Raw genomic sequence first — 15,897 nt, 5'->3', positions numbered from 1 at the left:
CCAGGGCAAAAGCCCCAAACTATGGACTGATTTCAAATATTACCCTTATAAACAAATACAGTTGGTTACTTATGTAGTCTGGAATCTGATTGTGATAATACATAAGTACCAAAATTTCTTACAGTATTTACACCATTCAAGTAAAAGCAAGTTGTAAAATGGGGAGGATTTCCAGTATGCCAATATGCATATCTCATTTGGCACAGAAGCTACCAGAATGTTCATCACGGCTTCTTTATGATAACCAGGTAACATTTCATATAAAAGCATTAACTAAGAACACCTTCCTTTACTGACACTAAGCAAGTCATTGTACATAAATGTATGCCTACATGTACTTAAATGCTAAACAGAATCAGTCTAGTCTGTTGTGAGAATGTGAGACCCAGGGAGATAATGCTGATATATGGAAGACAGTGTTGTAAGTAACAACTGTTATGGTGAGCAACTGTGCTGTTACATTAAGTAGGGTTTTGTTTTTCTTCTGTAGAAGTTTATGTCACTTTAACATAGACAACAACCTTTTGTATTAAGCAGAACAGGTTTGCTGAATAAGAAACTATGGATGGACAAAAGAGGTAGAGGAAAGCCCAGGCAGATGGTGCTTGCTTTTTATGAAAGAAATGAAGTGACAAGAGCAGCAGCACTATTTTATACAGACTGGTGGTCTCAGACGTGTTGCTTTTTCTTTACCTTTCTCTCTGTCTGTTGCTAATGATGATATGTTGTAAAGTACATATATTTTCATACCCTAGTTAATTGGTTATAGTTAACAAATATTTCTACCACTGAAACACTTCAGACTGGAAATTTTAATATTTGTATCAGAAGTTTTTCTTCACAGAGTGCAAACCATATTTTACCCACAGTTCAACTAAGCAGAATGTATTATATATCATGTCAATTTTATAACTGACCATAAAATTGCAGGTTGTTATAATGCAGTCAGTGACTACTTGCTTGCCAGTTCTGAAGGCCACTACTAACATCTGTGAAATCAAAAGCAAGATTATATCCTATAATTCAAGTCAGAAATAGTAGTACAGCATATTGTGTTACAGAGAACCACTCACCATTATGCAGTTTTGCTGCAGTATTTCTCTGAAGCCATCACCGCCTGTGACATTTTCTAGTACCTGATATGAATCTTCAACTATCTGCTTTTCACTTTTACTGCTCCTACTACAAACTGTTCAGCTTCTCTGAAGTCATCCATTTTCATCATGACTAACTGTGCCAGCATTTTGTTGTGTCACCAAAGGATCTATGATTACTGACACAATTAAGTAACTAGTTTTTATTTTAATTTGTTCAACTTCTGAGTTTTGCTTGTGAATCATACTTCCTCACCAATAAAAATATGTACATTAGTACTCCTCTGAATGAAATAAAAATAAAAATGCAATGATGTAAACAGTTTGCATGAGCATGCTTTGACTGGATCCATAGGGTTAACTGTACTTTAAATGAATTTCTAAGGAATAAGATAACTAAAAAATCTAAGCATGTATTGCTGCTCAATGCATTTTTAGTATATTGACTGGGAACCTTGTTAGGATGTTTTGTTTCAGTTGCATGGTATTGTATGTATAACACATTGGTACAGAAATGTTTTGAAATACTGCATAAACAATCCCATGATATTCTGAAGGATGAATTACAAATGTAAAGTAATGTGTGCTGTCTTTTAGTAATGTGGACGTGTTCTGTTCTGACAGTTCCTTTCACTGTGCTGCCAGTCAAATGTTCCTGGAAGATCAAATAGTTGCAAGTTATTAGTATTAGATTAAAAATACAACTAAAAAGTCATCTTTGTTAATTTTGCAAGAAAAGGAAGGAATTATTTTTTTCTTTCTCCCACTTAAAGGCATGGAAAATATCTATAGTAAATAAGAGGCTAACCAATGTCTTCTTTTCATCTGATTCTATCCTTCTCTTTTTGCCTGCAGCATGTCTGCCATTACAGCTCAGCTTTAAGGGCCACCCTCATTTCCAAAATGCTCTTTCCAAGTAATGTTTACCAAAGGTACACTTAGAGTAACTGACATTAGATAACAATTTTGTGTCCAATAAGTGTTTGACTGAGAAGTTAGTTGTCATTCTTCAGGATTATTCTACATATGGCCCAAAGTAAATACAGGTTTTCTGTTACACCATTTATAAACACACAATTGTGACTTTATGATTGATACCATTATCCACATATTACTGCAGTGGTGGTGCTGTGGTAGCATTGTTGCCTCACAGTAAGACATTGTCCCGTTCGATTCTCAGCTAGAGTGTCTTCTGTGTGGAGACATGCGTGAATGGGCGTACCTTCGTTGAAGGTTGTGCGTCAGGGCCGGCAACTCGGCATGTAAAAATCTACTGCCAATCATTAGTGGACCAGAGTTCCGCTGTGGTGACCCCTAATTTGGAAAAGCCAAAAGACACAACAACAACAACAACAACCATTATCCACATATTAACTCCAGTGATTCGTGTTAACATGTAACTAACAGGACTGCTTTAGAATTATAAATTTTGTTATGGAAAAAATACAAGGACACAGACAGTTACAGATGAGAATCCAAAAATATTATAACACACTAAAAGTAACTGTCACACAGGTTTAAAAATCCACTATTTTATTGCAAAGATTTAAAAATCCCTTATCTTTAACGCATTATAATATTTTGGATTCTGATAATTTGCATAATGCAGTACACTTTTTTTACTATTTTACATATCACAGATTACACAGATTGTAGCCATCCTTGCAGTTTAGACACATCTTAAAAACATAATTTCTGCATATATTTCAACAACTGAAAGTGGAGATGTGGTATCATTAGAACAGCATGAATGCCATTTTGTTATTAATACCAATGCAGTGCTGGTCTGAAACAAATTTCACATAAATATCAAACAGATCAGTACTATGGTACCTTTAAATATACGTCATGCACTACCTGTGTGGCCTACTTAGGCCAAGGGTGTAAGCAATAGCAGTAGTATTAGTATGCTTTTCATAATTGTGTTTGTTTGCGTTTGTTTCTTTGTTTCTTTGTCAAATAAGGCGGAGTACTGATCCACATAGACCTCTTCAGAGTCACCTAGCACAGCTGTCTGGTTAAATGACTTTCTCAGAGTAACATAATACATAAATGGAGACTCGGTGAATCAAACACTGTACTACAGGAGGCAATTCATTAACAGCTAGGAATTTTTTTTACTAAAGATGTTTGAGGACTAGGTATCTTATGTTCCCAGTGACTACTTGCCTAAGTAATTCTTACATGTTCCTACAGAAAGGCACATTTCAGTCCTTTGCAGCACAAATGTAATGCCAATCTATAAGTGCACACATTATCCCTGTAATAAATCACATGGAAATCCCAAACACCACATAGTATAGCATCCCCCAGCATGTCACTCCATTCACTATTCATTTAGACAAATGTGTTTGTTTATTTATTTGTCTGCCTGTCTGCATTTACTAAAGTTACTAACCAGGGTTATACACTAATTCAATTGGACCTAATTTCAGTTATTGCCCTTGTGAGAAACACAATGATAGACAATATCACAATAATATATAAAAAGACTGAACATTACTAGCTGGTACTTAAATCATGGTTAGGAATATACAACAGAGACCGAAATTGTGTTAAGTAAGATAAAGTTAGGAATAGGTGAGGTATATGATATTGAATTGCATTATAGCCTCAAGAGGTTCGATATCATATTTAAGTAATATAAAGCAGACATTTGTTTAAGGCTTACTAGATGGAATAAATAATGTTTGATTCTTTGTACCCTCTTCCCCTAGTAGTCAGAAAGCAGGTTTTCATAAAAGGCCTACACATTATGCTGTTCCTAAGTATAAGGATGGGGATTTAAATAATGCAAGCAGTGTCCTGTGGTGACATGTTGAGTATTGGACTGGAGTGCAGATGGTCCTGGGTTCTAGTGCAGGGGATGCACATTTTATTATATATTATGGGTTCTAGTGCAGGGGATGCAAATTTTATTATATAGTATTATTATTAGTAGTAGAAACAATGAGAAAGAGGGCAATTCACTCTTATATAGCAGCTAATAAGACTTATTTAAATAATGAGTCAAATAAAACAACAGGATGTTCATTTAGTACAGTGATGGCAAACCTTTTGGGCTCCATATGTCAAAAATTTGTAAAATGCCTATCATGACTCTGCTGGTGTGTCACCCCCCCCCAAACAAAAGAGAAACAATTCTTTACATATTTATTTATTTTAAAAAATACAGTCCAATCATGTGTGCTGCTATGTTTTCTAAAAATAAAAGAAAAATCAGTGATTTACAATAGGGAAAATGATATGCCCACTTATAATTGGGCTTAATTTAGTGCATCAAAAATTACCCTACTTTTAATAGTAATTTTGAATTGAACTGAAAAAAAATATGCAACACATTGCATTTGATTTGATTATCAATTAATGACTTTTTGTTGCTGAGTTTTAATAGATAAGTGCAGGGTCACATATTTCTTGTATTTTTGTTCATTCAGTTTCTTTGGTAACATTGGTGTTGGGGAACACTGGTGTGTCATCCAAAATGTCACGTCATATCACCTTTGACATGTTTCATAGGTTCACCATCATTAATTTAGTATAGTATTTTTTGGAGTGGGATGGATGCTGCTGGGGGAGGGGGGATGCAATAATTATGCTTGCAGAATTCCTTTCCCAATTTTATTCTTGTTTTCTGAGCTAAGGAAGTGGGAAATTTTCTAGACAGAAAATACTAGACAGTTTATGTTTATCTATATAGACTGAATATGGTGTTAGAAAGTTAGAAACTGATTTTGTCAGAGGTGAGGAGTTTTAATATGGTTGAGGTGCAGAGATGCTGGGTTCTATTGTTTGTCAGTTTGAAGGAAATAGTTTTGGTTTTGCCTTAGCTCAAAGAACATGATTTTTGTTGTATTACATCTTTAAGAAAAAGTTTATTTTTGTCTCAACAGCTTGGGGTTTTCATGAAGTTGTTCACATGACAATGATTAGCAGTTGATGGAGAGGAGGAGGAAGAAAAGGACATGGTAGTATCTTTGACACGTAGAATATTTAATGTTTGTGTCAGCTGGAGGTGGAAGAAGAAGAAAATTAAGACTGCAGTCTGTTGGCCATCTTTAAGGAAAAATAAGGTAATTGATGTAGATGGAACAGTTTTTACAGAACACATTCTATTTTTGAGGCAGTCTTTGGTGGCATTAAGGCAAAGTCCTACTTGAAGTAGTCAAGTTTTGAAAAGACACTGCAGAGGTTAGTCAAAAGCTTTGTTAGGCCAATAACATCTTCCAATGTGAAGTCCCATTATACCTGTCCTGTAGGATGTAATCTCTTAGATCCCAAACAGACCTGCTACTTCTACCTGCATAAATCTCATGTTGGTACCTAGACAGAATAGCATGTTGAGAAAGGAATGAATGTACATGTGTCTGGATTAATTTTTTAAGTAGGTTTCTGAGTGTGGGCAGTAGTAAGATATGCTGGAAATGTTATGGATTTGGGTGTTGGATTTTTCTCACAACAGCACACAAGAGTATGTTTCTAGATATCAGGAAACACATTATAAATAATGGATGCATTGTATATGTGTTGCAGAGGAAGAGTGAGGTAGACTTTACCTAACTTCAGAAACCAGGGACTGACAGAGATAAAGGGAGATGACGAGAGATAACCAGATATGATGGTAAGGGTTTGTTTGTTTTTCTTATGCTGCTTTCTTGTAATTTGTATTGCTTTATTGGCTTGTTCTGTTTTGTATATTATGGTGCATTTTCATTATACTATGATTTAATTTTATTCTGTTTTTTATTGCATATTTAAATTAAGAAAGATAATAGAGGTCTGTTTCTTGTGAGTCATGCTGATATTAGAACAGATCACTTAAGGTTAATTGCCTGTGAATTGAGGGAGGGTCTATGAACTAAACCTCATCTTTAAGGGGTAAAACAAAGCATTTCAAGGTTTTACTGCAAACGCTCACCCAGACTCTGTGATAAACCGCTGTGAATGAAAGATTAATTTGTTTTATTATATTGCTTTCTTGTAATTTGTATTGCTTTATTACCTTCTATTTTGCATGTCGAGGTATATTTTCATTACACTGTGTTTTAATTGTATTCTGTTTTATACTGCATATTTAAACTAGGAAAGAGAACAGAGGTGTGTCTCTTGTGAGTCACACAAACGTTAGAACAATCCACTTAAAGTTATCTGCCACTGAACTGAGAGAGGGGCTATGAACTAAACCTTGTATTTAAGGGGTAAAATAAAACATTTCAACACTTTACTGGAAAAGCTCACTCAGACTTGGCCATATATTGTTCTGAGTGAAAAGTTAGTTTGTTTTTCTTATACTTTCTTGTAATTCATGTTGCTGTTTTGCCTTCTTCTATATTGTATATTGTGGTGGGTATTAATCACACAATGTTTTAATTGCATTCTGTTTTTTATTGCATATTTAACCTAGGAAAGAGACCAGAGCTGTGTCTGTTGTGAGTCACACAGAAATTAGAACAGGTCACTTAAGGTTAATTACCCATGAAGCAAGGTAGGAGCAAGGAACTAAACCTTGCATTAATGAGTAAAATAAAAAAAATGTAAGCCTTTACATGAAAAGCTCAGTCAAACTTTGCCATAGACTGCTGTAAGGGAAAGGTTAGTTTTTTTTCACATTCTTGTAATTTATATTGCTTTATCGCCTTCTCATATTTTTATATTGTGGTGCACTTTCATTGTATTGTGTTTTAATTGCATTCTCTTTTCTATTGTATATTTAAACTAGGAAAGAGACCAGAGCTGTGTGCCATGTGAGTCATACAGTTTATAGAACAGGTCACATAAGGTTAATTAACTATGAGCTAAGGGAGGATCTAGGAACTAAACTTTGTATTTAAAATTAGTGGGTCTTCCCTTAAATTCATAAAGCTTATGTTCTTTCATATTTAACTCATTCCCTCCAATGGAGCTCTGGAAGTTTGCACTATAACTTGCAATGGATGGAGTCTAAGCTTTTTGATAAAATCAAATTATATCCTCACATTCCAAACAAATGTTCATCTCTCTCTCTGAAACCATAAGGATCACTAAAGAGATATAAATGGATGCTAAGATATATTAGCTCTTAGAATATTAGCTACATGATTCTTCCAGAGGCTAACAGAGCATATGCTGGGGTGTCAAAGGCATCAGCATCCAGGATCCTGACACAGATAATAACAAGTCCTGGTGCTGTCCCCTACGACATTTATGTCATTGACTATCTGGTTCCAAATCTGCATTCTGTCAGCCATATTCCCATGTCCTGTCTCAAGCAGAAAGATGCCATGGTGCCTGAATGCCTGCACTATGATGTCATTTTCAGAGTCACTGAAAGGAGGGTTACATGGATTTATATGCTTGGGTGTCATAATCCTATGTGGCATAAAAGATAGAAGGATACAAAACAAAAGTATCATATAATGAAATTCCTGCTTATGTACACATATTATATTTTCAACATGAATCACTAGAGACACACAGTTTAGGGTTAAAATTTAAGGTTATCTGGTTGTATCATATCATAATCACACACTTTTTCGTCCAAAACAAGGAACACCAATGGAGTAATGTATTGTTTACCACGGAAAGAACAAGATGAGTACACAATTTCAAGAGCAAACCTCTTGAAACACAACTTTTGTGGAGGCAATACACAAATGTTACTTGAATGCCCCATCCCCAAAATAACAGGCAAATGAAAATGTTTACAAAGCAAGAAATACCACATAATTAAATTGTTATAAATGTTTTCAACACAATTCACACAATATGTTTACACATTTACAACAGAAAAGTCGATTTTGTATGATGCCAGTCACTTCTTACTCTGCCCAGCACTCCCCTGGAGGTGTCTATGGACCATCTTAGAAGCCTAACACGCCTGTGTCATTGACATAATAGTATATTACATTTCCCTGAAATAACATAAGAAGAGACTAAGATAACCAGTTGTAACAATAACACTTGTGATAAATTTTAATAAGGGCTGTCTATCTGAGAGAGTAAAATACCTTCCAAAAATGCCTATGCCAACAATGAACTATAAAAAGTACATACAAATAGTTCCATTTTCTGTGTGTGTGTGTGTGTGTATATATATATATATATATATATATATATATATATATATATATATATATAAACATTTTTCTTCTTTGTAACATGTTAACAAATGCAATCACACCTTAGCAAGATCAGAAGCCTTCTGTGCTACACAGTTACTTTTTATAGTGTAGATTCAGGCCGCTGAGCATGGTGAAAATGCAAATGAGGTGGGAACTCATTAAAATGGCTGAATCCCAAACATATGACTTCATGTGGTGGGTATAAACATAGTGTGGGCAGTACCTCAATATTAGTTGCTAATGGATGGCAACTATGAAAGATTAGTGGGCAGGAGAAGGAAGAAACAATAACCATTCAGATTACCTTAGCTGCAGTCAGTGTGCCACCCAGGATACACTTACAAAGTGTAGAAGCAACTGAAGCAAGCTTTTAAATGGAAGTCAACAGCACACATTTTTCATTTAGTTCACTAACAGCCAAACTCTACTGCCTTTGCTGAAAACTGTATTTTACTGTCATGCAATTTTATCATACATTTTAATGACAATGATACAAAATGCCCTATGGAATGCATGTCTATGAGTACAGCAGAGATAACAGAAGAATGAATATAATACAAAGGAAAAACAGAGCTGTATTGGTGCAAACAATATTCATAAATGGTTGTGTGACCAGTCATTGCACTAAATATGTAAGTAACATGTACAAACAACTATACAAGTGTATATGTCATATTAATACTGTGGATGAAATGTGACTTGCTTGTATGCACAATGATTTACTTTAGTGCTGCAAAGTTGTTTCTGTGGCAAAGAGAGATATGACACCCCTAATGTATTTTATAGTTTCATTAGTCTGACACTTAGATTCAGATTTGTGTAAAACTCTATAAGGTGTGCTAAAATATATTTTATAATGTTTATGTGTCCTTTTTTAAATATTAATATTTGTGTGATAGGCAGCTTAGTGCAAATATGGTGAAATGGTGAAATAAATTAAAATGAATGGAAGTTGTTTCTATGATAAAGACAGCATAAATTATAGCTGTGAATCAAGTATGTGTGTAGCACATCTAGTAAACATGATGAATTATGCATCACATAGTATCTGTAGATCGAGGTTTAAGTCTCTCATTTATCTTTTATTGATGACAACTAATACTTTTTAACAACAATAAAAATACATGTTGAGCTTTGCTACTCTCCTTTGTACATTGCTCACCTCCATGCAAGCATAGTGTAATGGCACAAACAAGAAGCAGGCATTGTCAATTTCAAAAAAGATACATTTTTACATCTTTTGCCTTCCATCACGAAAACGCACTAAGTGGCGTTGCGTGGCAGTCAGCAAGCTTCCTCAGCACCTGCAGGTTCAGAACACCTGCTGACAATAGGCAGATATTGTCAATTTCAAAAAGATACATTCTACAAAACGTGTGCAATAATAGGAATGAACATACTTTTCAGTTTATGGCTGTGGAAGTTGTATTTGAGGGGTTAAGGTTAGATGATATCTCTAATAGGGCTGAGTCCAGAGAGTTGTTCTGGATTTTACAGCTACATGCTGATAAAGCCAAAGGTTTGAATGGAAGGGTCTCATTGAAACCCACTTTGAAAGCCAGAAGATTAGTCAAATAATATATAGTGACATACTGGCTCATTATTCAGCATTTTGGAGATTGATATATATTTATTATGTTATTTCTATGTGGGGTGGGTTTTTTATATGAATGTGTTCTTCGCAGTTAGCTTTTGTATTGGATTGCAGTGTTTTTGAGTATGTTATACTTTTGTGTTTATGTGTTTTTATTAGCTAGATATGTATTTTAGAGGTGTATGGATGATTTGATGTGATTCAGAGCATGGTGTCTAGAGTTTAATTGATTTTGAGATGTTGTATTTGTAATGTTTGTTTCAGGTTTACTGATTGATTGGATTATAGATATGTATTTTTGTGTTTATTTTTAGGTTTCTGTGGATTTTCAGTTTAGGGCATATTGATTGTTTGGTTCTTATTTTCTGTGTTTTGCCTTAGTTTTAGTCACTTGTGTTTTGGCATTTTGAGTTTATGGTTTAAATAATGTCGTGGTATTTGTGAGTGGCGTTTTTGATAGACTGGTGTTTGGTTTTATGTCATTTGATTGGCTGTCCTATATTTCATAATTGGTAGGTGTCTATAGGCTTTAGTTACATTTTGAAGTTGTTCTTTTGTTTCTGATTTTGAGATTTGATTGATCGTGATTTTGACTATATGTTTTTGGCAGGCTGTCGTTTTTTGCCAAACCTGAATAGGACAAAGAGGGTCAGTTTGAGGGTAATACATGTTGTTTTATTATTATAGTTACTGGGAATGTTGACTTTTTGTGGGACTGAGTGATACTTGATAGATTTTCTGGTTATGCAGACATCATCATGCAGATATATGGATGGCATGAGTTGTCTGCTATTAGTGATCATGGAGTCAGTCTGGTATGAGTTTTGTTATTTGTTTTGCTTCTTTGCAAATAGTGTTTTTTAGTAGTTGGTTTTATATTGACTGCGTGCTGTTTGTCTTGTCAATTAAGTTGTTGAGGTTTGATGTTCATAGCACTCGTATTATGAAGCCAAGTAGTTTTAATTGGTTGATTTTTGTTTTTGTGCATTTTGATAGGCCCTTTGATGTTATGATGCCCATTCATTAACTGTAGGCCTTAGACATGCACTGAGGTTGTCTTTCATGTCTGGATTGGTCAATTGGCACATGTGGTATGTTTGGTGGTTTGATAGTTAAGATGATTCTGTTTGGTTGTTGCTTTACCAACCTCAAAAACGGTTTATGAACACTATATGTATATGGGTAGCAGTTTATTTTGTTACCTTCTGTGATAAATAGGTTTAGTGGTATGCTAAATATAGGGAATAAGTGATATTTTAAGGTGTTTTTTGTTAAACAGATGTGGGTTGTGTGGATGTATATAAGATATGAGTTGCTGTCCACTCCAGTTGACTGCAAAGTTCATTCGCAGTGCATTACACTATGTCTTAATATATATGAGGTTTAAGGTGTCCCTTTTCCTGACTCAGTTTGAGGTATTAGTGACGCCCAGCCTTACTAACTTTTATGTTGGCTGATATAGATATCATAAAGGTGCGCTAATTCTTTCCTTTTATTTGGCTAGATCTTGCATTGATAGGTATTGATAGACCAACAGGTGATTGCTCCCTGATTGACTTTGAAGTTTTGTTGACATTCTAAGATGCACTTCATTCTAGATTAATGCTTCGTAGATGAGAGGATGGTCATCCTTCCTTTGCTTTATTTATAAGGTGACAGCAGTTTTTAGCCACAGTATCTTTTATTTTGGTCGATACCATGGCCACCAAGTTATGTGAACCTTCTCTCTCTCTTTGATTGGATGAAGTCTGTTTTGACAAATTCTAATAGGCCAACCAATGATTGTTTTTATTGGTTTTGGGGGATGTTTTTTTTTCCCAGACTGGTTTGGCTGATGGCTGCTCTGATTGGTAGTGCTGGGTGGTAGTGACCTTTAATAGGTTAAGATTTTAGCACTTCTGATATGAGTTTGTAAGATATATTAATTCATTATCAAATCATTCTAGTGCAATGGTTGGGCTGACCCACATTTTGTTTCAATTGCGATAGGTTTATTAATGTATTCAATGAGTCTGATAGGTTAGTTATTCCTGAGATTTCTCTCTATTGGTTCTGAGTTTGAGTTTTAATATTGGTATTATGCAGAAGATTTACATTGTTTAACTGATTTTATACAGTGACTTTCTAGTTTTTAATTATTTGTTTTTAAAATGCATGTCCTGATTTTTGTGTTTTTAGATGGTCTGATGACGCAATGACAAATCATGAAAGTGCTTACCGTATTTTATTTTATGCCTAATTAAAGTTTCATCTCTTATGCAGTAGTGACATTTTATGTTTTTTAGTAAGCTACTTGTCATGTACCACTGGGTTGTTGTTGTAGTGTTAATTCTCATTGTTTTTTCTTGGATATAAATAACAATAACTATGTATAGCACTGGAGATTATATGACTTATATGTGTCACTGAGGGTCTACTGACAAATATGCTTCTGTACTTAAAAGTGTCTTTTCTGCCATGGGATGGACTTTATACTTCAATGATAGTCATATGCACATAAATGTATAAACCAAGATCTTGTCAGGTCACACACATGCAGAGTTAACCACTCACTCTTTCATCTGTCCATGTAATTAATGAGCATGTTTGACAAGCACTTCTTCTGTGGCAAGACTATGTTTTGTCTATTCTACATACAGTAGGTTTGAGTGCCACATTCTACTAATTACTTTTATCAGTGTGTAAAGCCACACACAAAATGTGTCAGGTCATAAAATGTATACACCTAATACATGTCTGCAAAGTTAAATTAACTAATAGGCACAGCAGCTACCAGTGCCTAAACTAATAACAGATATCACATTATCCTTCTTATTTCATAAACTGTTTTTCTATCTGTTTGCCACTTTTGCTCTCCACTTAACATCACACAAATGAGGTTGACATGGATGTTCGGGTTTGCACACTAGCCTTAAATGTGATAACACAGATTGAAAGGAAAACACTTTAAATGTTACTGTTTGACCTGTGCAGCCATGGCAGGAGCCAAAAGGGAAGATGTCCAATTTAGGGCTCAAAGACGGAGTGTAGAGGAGTCCAGAATATTCACAAGACTCCTTGTAAAGTTTCACAGCCATAGGCTATTGCATGGAGACTATACCTGGTCTCAATATAAATCAGAGGCTTGGAAGAGTCTTCTCAAGGCTGTCTCCAGTGCAACTGGCATTCCCCACACTGGAGAGTAATGCATGTATCAGTGCAATGACCTGCAAACAGGCTTAACTCAACTAGTGGCTGGATGTGTTTAGGACTGCCGATATCCCAGACATGTGTAAGTATACAGATAAAGATACTTTAAACTATCAACAAAAAGTCATAAGCAGTGTGTTCCTGAAACCAGAGATAAAACACAAAATGAACCACAAACTCCAGTAATACAGCTTCCAAAATTCACTGAAACTTTAATAATGCACAAATAAGGTTAAGCACTTACATTTACATCTGTAGATATAATCAGAACTGTTGTTAAAAGAAAAAAAATAATGTTAAAAACATACAGAAAGTGATACACTTCCAAAGTGTTGATTGTTCCTCTCCAAAGTTTCATTGAAATTTGGAATCTGTATTACTGGAGTTTGTGGTTCATATTTTAATTATATAGATAGCTGAATTTAGCCAAGACTGATATGCATAATGCCCTTCTCTTTTTCTCTCCTTTTTTATTTTACAGATACCCAGTAGATTGCATTGAACAGGAAAGCCCACACTGAACATTTGGAAAGACCAAGAGAAGCAAGGAGCATATATCCAACACAAAATTATTATTATATTTAAAGTCTTGTTCTTCTATACATTATTAGCAAATTAAGCTTGAATATCTTAACTGTAAAATCAAGCATGCATGCTTCATTCTTTAGCTTAAGACAATTGTAATAATCAATTGCAATAGTGTATTCAGATGTTGCAGGTTCAGATCCCACAGATAACAAACATATCATAAAATAATTTAAAAATAATGCATAATACTTTCAACAAAATTGGCATAAATGCCATGCTGTTAACTTAATCTAGATTATTTGCTAATATATGCATATTGTAAGGATTATTGGAACAATTATCAGTCATAGTTTGTAGTTGCTAAAAAGTATAATTAATGTAAAAATAAAATTATGTTTATATCATACTAATTTATTGCATGTGACATATGATGGTTCTAATTATCTTTTTCTTTTTTCTCTCTTACCCCACCCCTTATCTCTCTTTTTTTATTTTTATATGTGTGATAACAACATTCTGATGTCATCAGTTTCTGATGATTGACATAATGATATCCAGCACAGAGAAATAGGCCAGCCAGTGCAGCTCAGCCTGCCATCCCTCCAACAGTTGCTACACTGACACCCAGCACATCTGAGACCCACCCTGGCTGTACTGCATCTGCAGCCCCTGCACTACTTCAGCCCTCAACATCAGGTAGCATTACCCCAGCATCTGGTGCAGAAATACCCTCTGGGAGTATTGGTGGAGGTGGACATGGAGGTGGGTATTTTGTCACCTGCCAGGAGAAGCCAAGCATGGTGCATAAGGTCATGGAAAGTACCACTGGTGCATACCTCAGTTGAATGAAGATGCTTGATGGAAATCTGGGAAAAAGAAATTATCAAGCATTCCAACAGCAAGTTCAGGAAGGAGATAGGGATGCCAGTTCTGAGGGTGAGGTCTAGATTCTCACTGTCCTCATGCTTGAGAGGCATGGGTATCGATGGTCCTCTCCCTATCCCTAATCATGGTGCCCCCAGACTTTTGTGTCCTTCACCATCCCTGTCTCTGACTTGTTCATCCTGTTTGTCTGCACCCATTTATTCACCTTTCCTACTTACCTAACACTGGCATACTTACGGCCCTTACCCAACATCTCAACATTCCTTTCTTACTGAAATAAAATAACAAAAAAATGGGTACCTGTCACTCAAAAAATATCACCCCATACATAGCTCTCCACTTCACACATATCTTCTTGACACACTTGATTCAGTCCAATAGGCTATACAACATTCCTGAGTTGTTGTTACCCATCTTTGTTGAGGTGACAGTCCAATTAATCAAATATTCAATCCATGTTTATTTTACACTGCCTAAGAAGTGGCTAGCTATGGTTCTTTCCTAATTCCCTCCTGCACATTCCTATATTGCTTTCACTTTGTTATTCCCCATACTTGCCCCCCTTTCACCACTTTCATATCTACCCCATTTTCACACCTTTAATCTGGTCAAAAAATAGAATCCCACACCATACACATGGAAGAGATGTCCCCAATGATGCCCTTCACCTTTTGTCCTCTGCATTTGTGCAGTTTGGAATCCTGCACCAGTGCTGAGCGACAGTGAATGGCTCTTCATGTCCTATGGCATGGTGCAGTTACCTCCACGCAGTGATGCTTAAACTCACTGCTGTAAGGAAACACACAGTTACAGCGAATAAAGGGAGTCATATTAAATATTTCCTATAATATTTATGCAGACTGATGAATGTATAAAAATGCAAATCCATATGTGTATTGTTGATATAAATGGAGTAGTGTTCATTTTTATACAGTACTCCACTATATTCATTCCATCTCACATTTGTAAAAGTGATCACATGTAATTATTTAATTATATCCTGAATACATATGTTAAAAATTAGATTGAGCTAAATCTGAAACCTGTATCATCTCTGCTCAAAATAAGAGCTCATTGGTGTTACACCTACTGCCACAGAAACAGCTAGACAGCAGGTGTTTTTATTACACTCAGTACTGCTGACTACTGTGCCACTCTGCTTATCGTGTTTGCCCAGAGGAAGGCGAATCAAAAGAACTGTTATTATTTTCGCAATAAAGTGTTTGCTTAGCACTGTACTATGAGCAAATGGGAATGCAGTAATAATAATAATAGTCTTTAATGTCATAAAGTTTATGACAAATATTTGCAATATAAACTACATAATGAGCACCGTAATATCTGTCAGCTATTTCTACCCTAGCCCATAGGCATAAGAACTTCTGAAGTTCAAGTAGTAGTCATTAAATGTGAAACTTGCTTGCAAAAACATTTTGCCATTGATCACGCAAACCAGCTGCTCAGTTGTAAGCTATGCAAAGACCTGATTGGCATGAATTAGCATGTT

This window comes from Protopterus annectens, chromosome 1.part2 (genome assembly GCF_019279795.1).
Source record: "Protopterus annectens isolate FY-2018-M chromosome 1.part2, PAN1.0, whole genome shotgun sequence".
NCBI lineage: Eukaryota > Metazoa > Chordata > Ceratodontiformes > Protopteridae > Protopterus > Protopterus annectens.
This window is presented reverse-complemented; position numbering follows the sequence as displayed.